The 14,084-nt window shown below is 45.7% G+C and overlaps 1 protein-coding gene across 1 annotated transcript in view; it reads right to left on the minus strand.

Annotated features, from left to right (window-relative positions):
- Positions 1 to 14,084, minus strand: part of KIRREL3 (kirre like nephrin family adhesion molecule 3) — a 4,147,526-nt gene that overhangs the window by 1,887,466 nt on the left and 2,245,976 nt on the right. The window lies entirely within an intron of this gene.

The raw sequence follows: 14,084 nt of genomic DNA on the forward strand, positions 1-14,084 counted from the left end.
AAATTATTTAAACGAATTGTATTGACACATTGTCAGCTCAAGCAGCAGAGCTCATCGCTCTGACACAAGCCTGTATTCAAGCCAAAAATAAAAGAGTCAACATATACACAGATTCACGTTATGCATTCGGAGTTGTACACGACTTCGGAGTCCTCTGGCGAGAGAGAGGCTATTTAACTTCTCATGGTGCCAACATTCAACACGTTCCCCTCATTCAAGCTCTGTTAGATGCAATACATCTGCCTACTTCAATATCTATCATGAAGTGCAAGGCCCATACAAAAATTACCGATATCATTTCCCAGGGTAACGACCTAGCAGACCGAACAGCTAAGCAAACAGCACAGAATCAGACTCATGCAACTGACTTGACAAAGACAATAGTTCCAACATCGACACACTGCATGACAGTTAGGGATCCCGCCCTTGATGTAATCGACATACAGACCCATGCTACACCAGAGGAAATCAAGAAATGGACTGAACTAGGAGGGATCCAAACAGATCAGGGATGGATGACGAAGGGAAAATCTACATGGTTTCTCCCCGACTCCATGGTTCAAGTTATCATTAACACAATACATAGTCCAGCGCATCTAGGAGAGAAAGCTATGTTAGACAGTATTCAAAACATTTGGTTTAATAAACACTTACGAGCTGCAGCCAAGCAGAAAGTGCGTACTTGCATGATTTGTTGTCAGTTCAACCCAGGTAAAGGCGTTCCTGTAGAGCAAGGTGGATTTCAACCTCCCGATCACCCTTTTGAAGTCCTCCAGATGGATTATATCCAGATGGAACGTTGTCGAGGATTCAAATATGTCCTCGTAGTTGTATGCGCACTTTCTCGTTGGACAGAAGCATATCCAGTCTCAGATTACACTGCCCCGACCACTGCCAAGCAGCTGGTTCGTGAATTCTTCCCACGGTATGGTTTGCCCCGTATCGTGTACTCAGATAATGGTCAACCATTCTCATCCGAGCTAATGAAACACATTTCACTCCTGTTAGGCTATCAATGGAAATTCCACTGTGTCCGGCATCCCGAGGCAGCAGGTCTCGTGGAGCGTCATAATCAGACTCTGAAAATACGACTTTCTAAAATCTGCAGAGAGAAAGGCGTCGACTGGATAGTAGCTTTACCAGTTGCGCTCTTTTACATGAGAATGATAGCACATTCTCGAACAGAGCTATCCCCGTACGAGGTGGTCTTCGGTAGGCCACCAAATATGTGGGGGACGCCTATACCTTGTAAAATCACTGATGTTGATTGTAATATGCTGACAGATTACCTTGCTTCCTTGATGTCTGCACTACAATCTTGCCGTTCACAGGTAGCTGCAACCTTTCCCGACAACACCGAGGTGAAGCCCCATGAAGTGGTTCCCGGAGACTACGTATTCATAAGAAATTTCGACAGGAGGAGCCCGCTGGAGCCTCGCTGGCAAACGCCGAAATTAGTACTCCTGACCACGAGGACAGCAGTGAAGATTGAGGGTCGCAAGGGTTGGCTACATTCGAGCCATATCAAGAAATTTCATGGACTGCCTTCTGATTTGAACTCTCAGCCCTACCCTCCTCCACAGACTGACTCCAAACTCCCCCTGGTCGAGAAAACTGTTTCCCAGGAATATAAACTGAAACTAAGGTCTAGCAAGTCAGACAATTTGATTGTTTAAGTCCTCTCCTAGGTGAATCGGTTAAATTAGTCTCTGACATGTATCCTCTAGACCGAAATCGAGAGAGAGATAGACAGAAACAGCTCAAGAAACGTGCATATTGTAAATCACTTCATAGTCACTGTATAGTGACATTATTGATTATGTTTTTCCTAAATCTTCTGATTATTGCTGCAAGTATACTATTGCACATATACTATCCTATTTTCAAGCGTGCTCATTCTGCTTACAATGTTACTGCCGAACACTCTTTTAGTGAATTACCTCCACATGAGTTGCCCTACAGACTTGCGCTGCGCAATAACACATTCATTAGTATGTTACATCACTCCCATCAGGCCAACAACGCTACAAATTGTTGGATATGTGGCCGACTCCCTCCCTACCAGAAATACAAGGGAGTTCTGCCCCTCTTTCCATATCCATTCACACACAATGGTTCCTGTGGTGCATGGTTTAGTTTGATTAATTCCTTAGATTCAAATACCGTAGTTTACCAGAGCAACTTGGTATGGGGAAACCTGAACTTAGTTTTGCTTAAAGCCTGCTACCCTAACAAAGAGGGACTTCCCAAAAGGACAGGAACTGATCTAGAAAATGAAGTATATGGATTAGGTAATTTTACACTTAACCTCATGATTCTGAATGTTGAATCCGAAGCTGCACCAGTCTTGCCTGCTATGTCCGTATTACCAGTCAAAGGTGAATTATGTGTAAGAAAGAATGGTACAGTACACTTGGGTCATAGTAAATGTACTACTGTGATCGAATTCAGTGATCAAGGCAAGTCTACATTTAGAGCTTCCCGTCATTCCTACTTCATTTGTGGTCATACCGCATATATACGTTTACCTCTAGATTGGGATGGTACCTGTTACATTGCATTCCTTCTGCCACCTGTTTTCCTAGCCCCTCCTGATTATCATAGAAACACCCATCTAGTACACAATAGACCCCAGAGAGATCTCCCGATTGTCGACTACACTGAAACGGCATGGGAACAATATACAGACTTCAATAAAGGTCTCTTCCCCTACATAGGTGTTGTCTCTAATAGTAAACTGATACGCAGATTAACCAGAACCCTTGAAGCAGTAGTGAATGAAACTACCTCTGGCCTAGGCAACTTAACAGAGGAGCAGTCTGCGATGCGGATTGTTGTTCTCCAAAATCGTCTTGTCCTTGACGTCATCCTGGCCGATAGGGGTCAAGTTGCTGTGTTTTCATTCCAGAAAACGCGCCATCAGTATATAAAGCCATAACTCGTCTTCATAAGATTGCAAGTCAGATACACCAGAATCCAGGCACCTGGACGTGGTCCGGTTGGTTCTGGAGCGTGTTGTCGGCCTGGGGATGGAAAGTCCTATCCTTCCTAGGTATTGGCCTTCTCATAGTATTCAGTTGCTGCCTGTGTCTACAATGTGGACCAGCGATTTGCGGCCTGTGTGCCACATCATGTATTCCACACTCAAGTTCTCATTCAAAATCCCGGAAGAAGAAAGAAGAACAAATGATGTTACATGAACAGATTGATGGATTCCTGAGGATCGATATCTCATGAAGGGTCCGTAGGGGACAAGGAGGGAATGAGGAAATATGAATTTTTATGATCAATTGTGTCCCCTATCTTAGACCCCAACGGCTCCATGTACGTGCCACAAGTACATGTATGTTCCCTCCACTTCCAGCTATGAAGACGCAAATACATATGCGTCCAACGTTAACATGTCCTCTTTCAGATCCACCATGAATGGGTCGAATATTCCGTTCCTAAGTATGCCTTGCCACCGTCTTTATATAGAGTACCTTTCACGTTTTTCAGCTCTGGCAAGTTAGGCCCTGAATTCTGCCATCGAGCTTTTCCTGCTTTCTGCCTCTGAATGCTCCAGCCTGGACCTGCATTTGTATCCATGACCTTTGTCTTACTTCCTGCGCGGCTAACGGTGACTGGCCCGGCCTGTTGCCTGCCAAGACTGTATTCAGCCTTCAAGTTATCTGCTCCGCTCCTCGAGAAATGCATTCCTGTCTAGTAGTTTAGGTAAACATCCTTCCAGCTACAGAGCAAAGGGCCCGGCCTTACTGTCTCCGTGCAAGTAATTCATAGCTCCTGTTACCATGGTAGGCCCATGCCCCCTCGCATCTCATGTAGACACGTAGACGCTTATACACGCACTAGAAGTCAGTATAGGATAGCCTCTGCCTGAGAGACCTCTTCCTTCCAGATAATACCGTTCCTTAAACACAAGATATTAGATAAGATTTGGGATTAGGTTGTTCTGACATCCCAGACTTCTGTCTCCTCATGTAGGGCTAAATGTCAAGTCCCCTTCACCCTCCAGTTACACGTCAATCACACGTCATGCTGCCGTGTGCGCACCTCTGCCATGTATTTCTGCTGACTTTGCAGGATTCTCTTATGGATCCACCCACCTGTGACATCCTCAGAATGACGTTTCTAGTACACGCCCTTATGCACGCCTATTGTAACGCCTTTTTTCATTACGTATGTGTATTCTTATCTCTCTTCTCAACTGTTACGCCTCCTGCATATGTCTTTACTGTAATGCATTGACTATATATATGACAACCTGTCAATAAAGTATTGCTCGATCCCTTCCCGGACCTCCGTGGTGACGGAATCCGATTGCCTGGTTCGAACCAATTCCTTTGTAAGGAATAAATCCCCTTTTAAAACCTCAAATACCACGGATTCTGCCTCTTATTTTTACTGAGTTATTCTTATTGAATTTTACCGCATAAAATTAAGTCTAGGTAATTAAAATTTACCACACCTCAATCACCCTCCATTTCCTTGCTATATTGCGTTTGGCTATCATGAATCCCAATGTTACCCACAGGCGCTCAGTGTTAGTAAGGTATGAGTTTCCCCAGATATTTAACAGATACAATTTCGGCGATTTATCATCTCCGACATTATAAACTTCCCTCATGGTCATTAGTATCGCTGCCCAATATTGCTGGAGTGAGGGGCACTCCCAGAGTAGGTAGAAGAAGGAACCCTTATGTCCACACCCCCTCGGACATAATGGCGAGGTGAGTATCACCATTTTCACCTGAGTCGTGCATAACTAGTAGGCCCTGTGAAGGATCTTTACCTGTATAAATCTGAAACACAGGCGTATGGCCACCTCTCTAGGGGAGGCCATGGCTTCCATTCACTCTTCGTCCTCCAAAGAACCCAGTTCTTCCTTCCACCTGCTCCGAAGCTTCATCAAGGGGTCCGGGAGGTTTCTGATATACCAGCAATGTCACCTTTGCAGTCAAATAGTCCTCCTGTAGCCTATCTTCGAGTGGGAAGGCCTCTGGAAGCACTGTCCCCTTGGGTTTTGTCCCCCTCAGTGCGTGGGTGATTTGGAGGTATCTAAATATTTTAGATTGTGGCATGTGATATTCCTTCTGCAAAGCCGGGAAGGTTTTTATAGTCCCCCTCTCCCAAAGATCCCCCACCCTTGAGATCCCGATTGTGTCCCACCTGCCGAAACCCACCCGGTGTATCAACAGGCCTAACTTCTTCGAATCCCACAAGGGAGTCATCAAGGTGAGTCTGCCGTGCCAGCAGAGTGCCCTGGTGCCCTCCTGCCAAACTCGGAGTGTGGTTGAAGTTAGGGAGTGGAAGGAACCAACCGCATCTCCTCCATATAATGCCCTGAGGCAGTGGTTCCTAAACTTTTTTGACCCGCAGCTCCCTTAACCCATTGGCCCTTTCCCGTGGCTCCCCACTTTTACTTTTTTGAGAGGGTGGGGGAATGTAACCCCAGCCTCAGGAGTGCTTGTATTTTTCTCCCCGACTATAAGTGGGATGAAGCTGATGAAGGTATTATAACCATATACGCAGGGTGTTTTGCATTACTAAGGAAGCACCTCTAAAAAAAAAATATTCCTAGTTACACTTCTTTGCCCATGCCTTTTTTAGAGTACCCTCTTAAACATTTTTATCCCACTTACAGTGCTAGATAGCACCAATATGCATGTAGGCCCCATTGCCAAAGTGTTTCAGCTCTTGAAGAATATTTGCATGCCACTTCCATTTCTACCCATGTCATACGTGCCAACACACCTCTCTCACCAGACTCATGACTTTTTAAACCACATACAGCTTTACTTTTGCTGTATCCTCCCTAAAATTGCCTCCAAATCAATGCAAGTAAAATAAATTCCACTGATTATTCTTTTTTTTTTTTTAAACGTCCCTCTTTCTTGCATCCAAATGATGGCATTATGCCATATATGGTGTTTTACTTCCCTGTCCTCAAGGAGAAAGTAGGCCTGTCTGGAAATGTGTGTGTACTGAAATAAATGTGTGCTGAAAGTACCTATGATTAAAGTACAAATGTCAATACTTAGTGTGTTTAATAGACAGGACAACTGTACTATGCTGATAACTTGGTGTAGAATGCACCCATCTAGTGGCCTCTGATTTTTTTATCAAGCCAGGCCAACAACTTGCCTGCTCTGTCTCCTACCTTGTAAAGATTATGTTGCATCACGGCTCTCCAAATATCTTGTAAACCCATGGCCAACACGAAGTAACTTAATGTTGTGCCCGCCTGGTCTTGTGGTTAGGGCGGTGAACAGTCAAGCGTCGGGTACAGGGCTGGATTACAATCACCCTCAATCACTATGAACCCCTCCAGGAGATTCAGAAGAAGAGCCCCTAGTTCCGGCAAGACCAGGGACTGCTGTCTGGGGGGAATGTACATCGAGATTATATTGAAAGTGCAACCCTCCCAGCCACCAGAGACTGCCACAAGTCTTCCCTGTGGGTCATGTGTGACCTTGGGATTTGTGAAGGGAAAAGAGGTGCGCATTAATATACCGACTCCTTTGGAGCCCCTAGTGTATCTGGAATGCGCAAGTAATTTATAGCCCCATCCGTTGAATGCCCCATATTGTGTTCCCTGGATATGTGTTTCTTGTAGCAGGACTACATCCTGTGCGTGTCTTTTTAGGTATTGGAGGACTATCCCCCTTTTTATTTTGTCCCCCAACCCATTTACAATCCAGGAAAGTATTTTGAACCCTTTATTTTTACCCGGGGGCAAGGCATCTGGTCCCTGGGGGCCATCCAAATGCATGGAGCTATTCTGAATTGTACCTAAAGCGTTTCTAGGCATACCATTGGTCTAAGTTAGCCCCAAGACATAGGGCCTGTCTAGTGTGTGAGGCTGCGAACCGGTCTAAAGGCAGAAATGTTATGTTGCAAACAAATACATACTTATGTTTACACGTCTGAGCACATAAGCAATTGGAATTCATTTGGCATTATCTTTTTCAGCATTTCCGATTGATTTGTTTTATGTGCCCCTCTGCATTGCCTACGCTTCTTGAACCTTGCATAAGGTATCCTTATAGAGTTTAGGTAATTGTGTGTTTTTTATCTGCCTATGATGCACAGGTATGTGTTTGTTTTAAGATATCTGCTTAAACTGGCCCCCTCCTTCTTTTTGCTTTCTTGATGTACCTGTGAGGCACCTGTGAAGCTAGTTAGTCCTTTTTCAGTCCTGATGAAATTGCCATAAATTGTGCTGGCAGGAAAACAAGTCGACCCTCATTATTATAGGTCTAAGAATATCCTGAGTTTTTTAGACTTAGGGCATGATTATGAGATTGGCAGTGCGGCAACAGACCGTCACACCGGAGACCTGCTCCCCCACTGCCAACCGGTGTACGCATCGCCCACCAGATTATTACTTTTTTTTGCATTGGTGGACAGTTCTTTGGCTGTCCCTTGGGGGTGCCTATAAATTAGGCACAGCAATTGGAACATCAAAGACAGTACTTGCTCGGCATGGACTGGTACAGTCCATGTCATGCAGTTACTGTGGTGCATGCACACAGGGGGCACAACATGTGCCCCCATGCATGCACCCCATGGCCCTGAGGCTCAAGGAGCCCCTGTAGGACCCTCTTTGTTTCCTCTCTGCCACGGTTTTCATGGAGTAGGAACCGTCATGAAAACTGTGGTGGAGAGGAAACACGTAATATGCTTGGCAGAACCGCGACAGCAAAGCCAAGCATATTGCAGCCTTAAGACTGCAGCGCCACTGCCAGGGATCTCTGATCCCTGACAGTTGTGGCAGTGCAATGGCAGTCCGACCGCCCTAGTTGTAATTGGGCGGTCGGACTGCCGGTACAGGTGTGGCTGGGCTGCTGCTTCCAGGCCCCTTCGGACAACCAGACTCGTAATTAGACCCTTAGGAGGGATGCAACACAAATTAAAAGAGATAGGCATTGCCCTGATATGTTTTTAACTGATGTAAGGGAACCCACATCCATACAGTTGAAGTTTGACCTCCTGTATACTTTGTAATGTAAAGGGTTAATCAGTAGAAGGCATATTCACTCAAGAAACACTGGCACAGCCCTGCGGAACTAGTATTGATCGCAATACTGTTATGATTCTCTAATAAGCGAGCACCAATGATGAGAGGCCTTGGAACCAGTAGCTGCTAATCTCTGCTTTCCTTAGGTCACACCTGTGAGGTGCCTCCTTGTAACTAAGGCAGGTATGCAATGGCTTTCTTGTTGATTTTTGCTGCTGCAAGATAATGGTTGAAAACTACGCAACAAGCTGGATACAAGTAATGACAAAGTTGTCCAACGCAAATGCCTGTTTTATTAGCAGCAACTTAGGACCAGAACGTATTATGTTGTTGCAATACCATTTTAGCCCTAGTTGCCAATAACAATAAGATCTATTACATTTTGCAACATCCAGTCGCATCGGATACAGTGGAGAGACTGCTAAACTTTTAAATGACACATTAACCTAATTTCTAAGTGATATTAAGCTGCAAATTCTATATGAATGTCATATTTCCCAATGAAAATGTATATATTAATACTTTATATTCTTGCTTATGTTACCCTATAGTCAATGCAGGCCTGCCTGCTTATACATATTTTTTCCTCCTCACTCGACTTAGTTCTCATAGGAAAATGTCTCAGATTGCAAAATGAATTGAAACTATGTTTTATTGCAGGAGTTTCCACTCACATACAAGGACTATTTGGCACAAATTCTGTTACTTTGGGAACATCTGCCTTAGAAACTGTCCTTTCGAACTCGCTCATGTGCCTTTGCACAATAATCTTTGTTTAAAAGTATACATCTACCGGATGGCCTGACAGCTTACATATTCTGCTACGCCTATATTCATATAATATGTGTCTTATGCCTAATAACAATCACCCTTGACAAACTGACCAATGGACTGAGTAGTCTGACCAAGTGAAGTGACCTAGGAGGTGGAACCTCCTGGAGCTTGCAGATTATAACAGTAATTGATTTGACAGAAATGAGATAAGTTATCATCTACTTTCTATGGGAGAATTGGATGGAGTCCATGATTGGGTGATGCGCTTTATACAAAGAAGTTGAAGTTGTTATCAGGTCCAACGTTGCCTAAGATCCTGGGATAGATATATACACATACATACGGGTGGTCTCAGAGTGGCATACACTAAGTTGTCTGCTGTCTTTTGAAGGTGCTAATAGTGGGACGTCAACAGGTGCTCTCAGCGCACAGGGAGCGGTTATGATAATCGAGTGGGGTCACGCTGGACGAGATTTCACTTGAAGTGTGTGTTAAGTTGAGATAGACTATTTTGTTTATTAAAACTTCTGTGTGAGAGAATCTGCACATTCTTTAGTGGAGCAGACAGAGTTGATGAAATAGCTTGCGCATTAAGAGAAATTTTGCTTAGGAGAAAACGCGCTCGAAAGATTGTGAAGGAGGGGTAGCCGCTGCAAGGAGTGAGTTGACGTCACAGTGTGTCGTGCTGGTATTGGTCGGTTGGTGTAACGCCGTGCTGAGATTGGTTTGAAGAAGTCATAGAGTGCCGTGCAAGTATGGGTTGGTTGGCAGTAAACAATAAATTGTAAAGGAAACTGTTGTAGTGAATCCTTTGTGAAGGACAATTTATTTTATAATTAGTGAAAATGAAAGTTTTGAAGAGTTTGAAAATCTTGATGCAGGGGGATGTACTCATACCGACTAGCGAAGGGGTACCAATTCCACCCGAGAGTACACCAGTATTTTGCATGACACAAGAGAGAGGATACCATACTTTTACATAGTTTGAAAACTGGATGAAATATACCAAGAATGATGGAACATTAGCTTTCCCACAACACAGAACATTTAATATTTGAATTCTTGAGAATTTGAGGAGACAGGTGTATGAAATTAAACTGCCTCCTAGGCCTATGCAATTTGACACCCTTAGTGAATGGTTACATGTGGTCCACCAAAAGGAGAAGCAGAAATTTCAGGGAAGGTACAAAATACTATGACTCGATATGTCGAGGACAGATGGGGTGCAAAACAGAAAGTTTGGAGAACCGATGTTCTGTATAGCTTTTACTGAGGTCTGGTTTGTATGATATTAGCCCTACTAAATTTCTTTAGGAGATTTGGTCTACCAGTCCTAAAATTATATGTATACAGTATAGTTCTGGGAGTCATATACATGAATTTGATTATCAATTTGTGGAAAAGCTATCTAATTACTGGTCCTCATTGGATGGCTGGTTAAACCCCCTTTTATCCATCTCCTCTAGGCATGAAGCAAGGTCCATTGGAGGACCAAGTGAGTGGTTGATAATCAGATGATAGAAAAAGGGCCCAAACACTGCAGCACACCCAATTCTCACCTCCACCTACAGGAAGCAGCAACCAACTCCATTTAAACTTACAAACTTCCACTGAACCCCCACTGTCTTGGAAAAATCAAAGTATAACTGTTCAAAGCCAGTCCTTTGTTACAGCCCAGATCGACTACAGAAAATAGGTTTGGAATTACGGTAACTACCACTTGCATATCTGCCAATTTTATCACTTGATCCCAACCTATCAATTAAATAACACAACCAACAACACAAACCATAACAGAATTATTTTTTTTTAAAAACATTTTTATTGTCATTCTGTTATGTCACACATAAGTAGGCGTACAAGCATTATAGTTGTTCAAGACATTACAAACAAATGTTCCGATTTACTGGTTCAGTTGAGAACTTTGAAGTTACAAGCTAGAGGGATAGGAAATACATTGAACCATACATTTCTTGTGGGGTCATGGCGTGTCTTTGTAATTTTGAGTTCTTGCCTAACTGGTTGGTGTGTCAAGGAATATAAAGCCGCTTGTTAAAAGGGCAAGAACCTTCAGGTGCTTCTGCCTAACTAGTGTTTGGAACATGGGGGGTTCGGTCGGGCGATTCAGATTGTCTGCTGTATCCTTTAGGGAGGAAGAGATGTATTTCTCTATATGTTTTCATAAATAGAGGGGGATCAGGAGCTCCACCAGGAGCGTGTAAGTCATTGGGAATGCAATTTGACCAGAGTATTATGCGCTGTCTTAGCATTTTGCTTTAAGGGGATATCGTCTTGTCATGATTAGGCACAGTTAGGAGTCACTGTAGCGAGAAGGGGCCCGGACTGCGTACCATGATTTAAGTATTCAGGGGTGTTCAGGGGCGATACTGATTGATGCGTGCTAGCCCTGTGAGTGTGTCCCATTCCATGGAAATGTGTCCTTTTCGTGTCCCCTGCACCTGCTACCTCCTAATTCTGTCCTGTTCCACCGAGCCCCACTTCTTGACTGCTCCCACCCAGGCAGCCAAGGGGGGCAGTTTGGGGTTCTCAAATGCATAGCAATCCCTCTTTTTGCCAATAGGAGAGCTAGGGAGTGTGAGATAGTGCCATCTTTCTTGCAGTGTATGCCCCCACTTTTTGCTGAATTGCTGAATGTAGTTTGACTGAGTGTGCCCTGGACTCCTGCCAATCAGGGGCCCAGGGCCTAAGTTCCTTCCCTAAAACCTAAAACCCAAATTGGCAAACCCTGGCCACATGTCAGCCCCTGGTAAATGGTACCCTAGGTACCCAGGGCCTTGTAACCAGGGAAGGCCTCTAAGGGCTGCAGCACTTATTGTGCCACCCTGAGAGGCCCTGTACCCTAACACAAACACACTGCCCTTGCAGGCTGAGTGCCTGGGTACAAGACAAAACAAAGAGTCGACATCGCTCACATACCTGTGTGCCATGCTCACAACCTACACTGCCCTGGCATACATCAGCCACCCCTCTAGCTGGGTGCCCTATGCCAGTGGTGTGGGCACAGGAGCATGAGCCCTGTGCCCCTACAGTACCCAGGTCCATTCCTGGGCACTGTATGTGCAGTGCTGCCATTTAAGAGTATATGGTGCTGAGAGCTCGTCAAACACGAACTCCACAGCACCATAATGGCAACACTGAAGACTGAGAAGCTTGGTATCAAACTTCTCAGCACATTAAACCCGCACTGATGCCAGTGTGGGATTTAATGTACAAAGCACTACATGGGGCATCTTAGAGATGCCCCCTGAAACCTAACCTACAATCCACGTCTTGTCTGAGAGGTTGCCTAGGCTGCCACACAGCAGTCATGTTTGCTGGACCCCTGGGTGGAGAGCCCCCACTCTCCTGGGCCTGCAACAATGCACATCCTGGGCGAGGTGCTAGGTCTCCTCCCCCAGGATGGGCAGGGGGAAGCTTCAAAGGCATAGCGCTTTTGTGAGCTTCGCCAGGCCACTTGCTGTACCCAGCAACTGGCCCCCACCGGTTCTGACCCCCACTCTGGCGGGAAGACTGGCCGGAAACCCCAAGTAAGGACAGGGGATGTTACAGCCTCTGCCAACCCCACCCCTCAGGTGGGGGAGGCGAGGTGAAGCACATCTTTAGGCTCTCGCTATCTTGAAGATGGGAAGCCCTGCCCAATCAGGACTAGGCTACTGCCCCCCTCCCACAGGAGAGTGGCAGGCTAGGGGGTGTACCACCCCAGGGCAGGGGCCCATTGGTCCCTGCCCTTTACCTACCTGTAACGCCCCTAAATCTAGTATTTAGGGGCACCCTGAACCTTCCTTCCTCAGATTCCAGATTCCGAAAAAGCAAAGAAGAACAAGAAGAAAGAAGAGGAAGACACCAACTGCTTTGGCCCCAGCCCTACCGGCCTGGCGACCCTCGAACCTGCTCCTGCTAAATCCCGGCACCTCCTGTGACCAGCAACCTCACAAACCCCAGAGGACCTGGCTACCTTGTGACTCTAAGCATCTGGGACTCCCATGAGCAGTGGCTCTGCTCAAAGCAAGTTTCTAACCCCTGGCATCAGTCCGGAACCGCGAACCCTGCACTCTGCACCCGCCAAGCCTGGCCTGTGCCGGAGTGGACAAAGACCCCGAGGACGTCCCCCCGGCGACTGTGACCCCAAATCTTGTACCCAAGGTCCCACCTCGATGCTCCTGACGATGCCCGCAGCCTCAGAACCAGGGACCCCCCCAACCGTGATCAACTGAGGGTAAGATTTCCCTGACATCAAAAGGCACCACTGCACCCGGCGCCCTGCGGCCCCCTTTGCCTGACTCCTGGGTACCTACCTATCCTCCAACTACCCAACTTACCTCTCGAAGTGGTGGTGGCACCCGAAGAATCCTCGTCCCTGAGCTTGCAGCCTTTGTTTGTACTTGAGCTTTCCCATTGAAATCCATTGAGCGCCCGAAGGCTCAAAAGCACCCTACACCCAGCCGCCCGAGTGGCCATGGCGGTGCAACCTCTACTCCTACCTACTTCCCCATTTGCCCTGAGCAAGTGACCAGGAGCCCAGCTCCCGCAGCCGCATGGCCTGCTAGTCAGCAGCCACCAACCAAGGCCCACCTGCCTCCCATAGGATAACATTGGGCTTAACTCACTCTGCACCCGGTCGCTCCAGTGCTGCTGAGGGTGTAACAACTGTACCAACCTGACCCTGGGAGACCCCTGAGTCTGTGCCCAGAACCTTAACTCTGCCGGTCGAGTACTTACCCAAAAGCAGATAACTCACTTTTCTTCCATAGGGTAACACTGACTGGTTTCTTCTGAAATTTCTTCTAAGTGTGGAGTTTCTAAAACTTAAAATATTCACCTAAAATCAACCGAGTAACGAAAACGGAAATACTCACCTGCTATTAGGAGAGATCCCAGTGCTGGATCTAGGTACCCAGCTCTGACCCTGAAAAGTACTCACAACCGTACTTACCACTAACCCAATTTTCTTCCATAGGTAATCATTGACTGTTTTTCTGTGAAATTTCTTCTGTCGATTTTTGCAAACTAAGAATATTCTTTAAAAATCGTACCAACTGTGAAAACGTAATTACTTACCTGTTTTAGATAGAGGTCCCAGTACTGAGCCTAGGAGCCCAGCCCTGGATTACAAAAGTAACAAGAACATACTTTACCCGTAACTTGAATTTTCTTCCATAGGGTGCCATTGACTGTTTTTCTATTAAATTTCTTCTAAGTGTCGATTTTACAAACGTATAAATATTCCTTAAAAATCACCTGCACAACTTAAACGCAGTTTCTCAACTGC

Source organism: Triturus cristatus, chromosome 3_2 (assembly GCF_964204655.1).
Source record: "Triturus cristatus chromosome 3_2, aTriCri1.1, whole genome shotgun sequence".
Taxonomy (NCBI): Eukaryota; Metazoa; Chordata; class Amphibia; order Caudata; family Salamandridae; genus Triturus; species Triturus cristatus.